Source organism: Carcharodon carcharias, chromosome 11, assembly GCF_017639515.1.
Source record: "Carcharodon carcharias isolate sCarCar2 chromosome 11, sCarCar2.pri, whole genome shotgun sequence".
Lineage (NCBI taxonomy): Eukaryota > Metazoa > Chordata > Chondrichthyes > Lamniformes > Lamnidae > Carcharodon > Carcharodon carcharias.
Genome location: NC_054477.1, coordinates 11,704,146 through 11,708,815, shown reverse-complemented (window position 1 = coordinate 11,708,815; position 4,670 = coordinate 11,704,146). Strand labels below are relative to the sequence as shown.

At 46.5% G+C, this 4,670-nt stretch overlaps 1 non-coding gene across 1 annotated transcript; it reads right to left on the bottom strand.

The window, feature by feature from the left end:
• Positions 1–2,313: 2,313 nt before the first annotated feature.
• Positions 2,314–2,385, bottom strand: trnap-agg. Its single transcript has one exon. It is a non-coding gene; the product is annotated as a tRNA-Pro (tRNA).
• Between the last annotated feature and the right edge of the window lie 2,285 nt (positions 2,386–4,670).

The following is a 4,670-nucleotide window of genomic DNA, read 5'->3' as shown; positions in this document are numbered from 1 at the left end:
CCTGTGCTCGCTGACCTAGATTGGCTCCCAGCCAAGCAATGTCTTGATTTTAAAATTCTCATCCCTGTTTTCAAATCCCTCCATGGTCTCACTGCTGCCTATCTCTGTAACATAGCCCAGTCCCACTGCCGGCCTCTAATTCTGGCCTCTTGAGCATCTCTGATTTTAATTTCTCCACCATTGGCAGCCACGTCTTCAGCTGCCTGGGCCCCAGGCTCTGGAAAACCCTCCCTAAACCTCTCCACCGCTCTCTCCTCTTGTTAGACAGTCCTTAAATCTTTTGGTCACCTGGCCCAATATCCCCTTATTATGGGGTTTGGTATCATAAGTTGTTTTATAATGTTCCTGTGAAGCGTCTTTCATTACATTAAAGGTGCTATAGAAATATAAACAGGAAATGCTGGAAAAACTCCACAAGTCTGGCAGCACTTGTGGGTCAGAGAAACAGAGTTAACATTTCCAGTGGAATATGACTTTTCTATGGAACTGGTCAGAAAGTATAGAGAATACATGCCAAGGGGGTGGGATTAGACGAAGAGGTCAGTCAAGTCAAAGGGAAGGAAGGATCTCGTGTTCTTTAAGACATGAAATGATTTCAGATTGCTAGCATTTTGCTTTTATTATAGTTATCCCCCTCCAGTATCTTGCCCATCAGCAACCAAGGACTTCCATTGGATTGGTCCATGATCATGCTTGGCAAGTATTACATTGGTTTGCTACTGCCTCCTGCAGCATAGCTGACCAGAAAACTCCCCCACTCTTACCACTTGCCATCAGGTGTATTGGAAGGGTTCAGAGGCTGATCATCAACCTAATTGGTCATGTTATGAACACACCTTCCACAGTCATCAAGTCCTGAAGTAGGACTTGTACCTGGAGCTTCTCACCCAGAGGTAGGGATGCTACCCACTGCATCACAAGACCTCTATAATTTTATTGAAATCAGATTAGCCATGATCTTGTTGAACGGCAGAGCGAGCTTGAGGGGCTGAATGGCCTACTCCTAATTTGCATGTTTTTTTGTGTGTTTGTATCACCATATAAATATTTAAATCGTTGATGTTGTAATTCCTCTTTCTTCCCCCCGTTCTTATAGAATCATAGAAAGTTTACGGCACAGAAAGAGGTCAGTTCTCAGAATATGGGGTAGGCCATTTAGGACTGAGATGAGGAGAAACTTCTTCACTCAGAGGCTGGTGAACCTGTGGAATTCTCTACCACAGAGGGCTTTGGAGGCCAAGTCACTGAATATATTTAAAATGGAAATAGGTAGATTTCTAGACTCTAAAGGTGTCAAGGGGTATGGCGTTGAGATAGAGCCATATTGGTCATATTGAATGGCTCAAAGGGCCGAGTGACCTACGCCTGCTTCTGTTTTCTATGTTTCTTCTCAGCTCTTTTGCCTCCCTAACAGCACTGTGGGTGTACCTACACCACGCGGACTGCAGCGGCTCAGGAAGGCCTTCTCAAGGGCAACCAGGGATGAGCAGGAAACGTTGGTCTTGCCAACGACGCTCACGTCCTGTCCAAGGATGGGAAAGAACTCTTCATTTGATCCTTCTCTCCTTGGACCCGCCTCCCCCAACCACAACCCCACCCCCACCTTTCTTGCCCCTTCCCACTTGCCCCCAGTGCCAGTGAGACAATTGGCCGGGGGCAACTCGGAGCAAAATCAGGGCCGTAACTCGACACAGACAGACAGGGCGGGTGGGCGAGGGACAGGGGCCAGAGAACTCCAGGCCTTGCCCTGGACACAAAGTTACAAGACACAGTAACCCTGTATCGAGTGACCACTCAGGGCTGCGCCCAGTCTCTCTCTCTCTCTGTCTGGCACAGATTAGCCCAACTTTCCTTGTTACTTTACAAAAACAGAATTACCTGGAAAAACTCAGCAGGTCTGGCAGCATCGGCGGAGAAGAAAAGAGTTGTCGTTTCGAGTCCTCATGACCCTTCAGCAGAACTGAATTATTGAGGACTCGAAACGTCAACTCTTTTCTTCTCCGCTGATGCTGCCAGACCTGCTGAGTTTTTCCAGGTAATTCTGTTTTTGTTTTGGATTTCCAGCACCCGCAGTGTTTTTGTTTTTATTTCCTTGTTACTTTTCTGGTTTAGATGTATGATTTGCATTTTACGAGCTCCAGGCTTCAAAACCCCCCAGACAGAGAGCTCTTCCTTTTAATTTCAAACGAACAATGTGATTAATTAAAATGTTTTCTCTGTGTTTTTTTTAAGGTGTGTTTTCTAAACTAAAATTCCAGTTTCCTCTTTCAAACAAGCTGAGAATTCATACACCAAAAACAAAGATAAAAACGAGGGCTCGTCCGGGATTTGAACCCGGGACCTCTCGCACCCTAAGCGAGAATCATACCCCTAGACCAACGAGCCGGCCGATTGTAGCAATCCCGGCCTCGGCTTACAAAGATAAGGAAGCGAACGAGAGGTGGGGAGTGAACGACTTGGTGGGGAGGAGGGAATGAAAGATCAGATATAGAGAGAGAGGGGGGGGGGGGGGGGTAAAAAAACGAACTGAATAAAAAGATTAAACGAACGGAAAGAAAGGAATTTTGCTGCAGGACAGGCGCGTGTTAATCCTTTGCGCGAACGGGTTATAATCCAATTAAACCAGATCGAAGGCAAATGAAAAATGGCAGCAATTAAAACCTACCCTACAATGTAGGAACAATGTTAAGTTCCTCTTACACCATCTAGTCCCGCCTCCAAACTGCGGAATCACCCTTAATAAAATGACAGCGCAAAACATTTCAATTTAAGGATCAAATTGACATGCGTATAGATCACCCCAGCATATAGACCCCCCCCCCCCCCAACCTTCCCAGTGAATAGACCAGTTCAGTGGGTAGACCATCCCAGTGAATACACCACACCATCATATAGAGCACTGCAGCCTATAGACCATTCCATCATATAGAGCACTGCAGCCTATAGACCATTCCAGCATATAGAGCACTGCAGCCATTAGACCACCCCAGCATACAGAGCACTGCAGCCTATAGACCATCCCAGCATATAGAGCATTGCAGCCTATAGACCACTCCAGCATATAGAGCACTGCAGCCTATAGACCATCCCAGCATATAGAGCACTGCAGCCTATAGACCATCCCAGCATATAGAGCAGTGCAGCTATTAGACCATCCCAGCATACAGAGCACTGCAGCCATTAGACCATCCCAGCATATAGAGCACTGCAGCCTATAGACCATCCCAGCATATTAAGCACTGCAGCCTATAGACCACCCCAGTATATAGAGCACTGCAACCTATAGACCACCCCAGCATATAGAGCACTGCAGCCTATAGACCATCCCAGCATATAGAGCACTGCAGCCATTAGACCATCCCAGCATACAGAGCACTGCAGCCTATAGACCATCCCAGCAAATAGAGCACTGCAGCCATTAGACCATCCCAGCATACAGAGCACTGCAGTATATAGACCATCCCAGCATACAGAGCACTGCAGTATATAGACCATCCCAGCATATAGAGCACTGCAGCCATTAGACCATCCCAGCATACAGAGCACTGCAGTATATAGACCATCCCAGCATACAGGAGCATTGCAGCCTATAGACCATCCCAGCATATAGAGCACTGCAGTATATAGACCATATCAAAATAAAGGCTTTCCCAGCATATGGAACCACAGCATATAGACCACCCCAGCATTTACCCATAGACCACCCCAGCATATAGAACATCCTGGCATATAGACCACAGCAGCGTATATACACCACACCTCAGTATATCGATCACCCCAGCATATATTCATAGACCATCCAAACATATGAACCCCAACATATAGACCACTTCCACCCAGTGCATAGACCATTTAGACATTTTCTTTGGTCCTCCCAGTGCTTAATTAGATTAGATTTTTGGTTCATCCAAGACTGGATATTAGACAAGCAGAATGACAAAACCAAGGCAGCGGAAGGGATAAAGAGGTGGTAGTGAGGTGAGACCCAAAGCTGTGGCTCAGTGGTAGCACTGTAGCCTGAATCAGGGAAGGCCAGTGAGACCCTGTCCCATCCAATGACCAGAGCACAAAACCTAGGCTGACACTCCAGTGCAGCATTGAAGGAGTGCTGCAATGCCAGAGGTGCTACCTTTTAGATGAGATGCTAAACCAAGACCCTGTCTCCTGCCTCAGGCAAATGCAAAAGATCCCATGGCCACTATTTCAAAGAAAAGCAGGCGATTTCTTCCCAGTGTCCTGGCCAACATTGCTAAAACAAAAGCTTATCTGTCATAATCATCACATATTAGTTTGTTGGATGTTGTTACTGTCCACAAAATGGCTGCCACACTTCCTGTCTGACAACAGTGACTTCAAAAATATTTCATTTGCTGTAAAGCGCCTTGGGACATCCTGAGGCTGTGATGTTGGTTTTTAAATGTTCTTCAACCTTAAAAAGAAAATAGTTCCCAGCCAACATTGTGACATAGGGAAGCAAGGTCTCCCAAACAGTCATGATGGTGGCTGAGGGATCACTGAAAAACATAAGAAACAGGAGCAGGAGTGGACCATTCGGCCCATCGAGCCTGCTCCACCGTTCAGTACGATCATGGCTGATCTTGGGCTTCAATTCCATTTTCCCGCCTGCTCCCCAATTCCCTTAATTCCCTGAGAGACCAAAAATCTGTCTG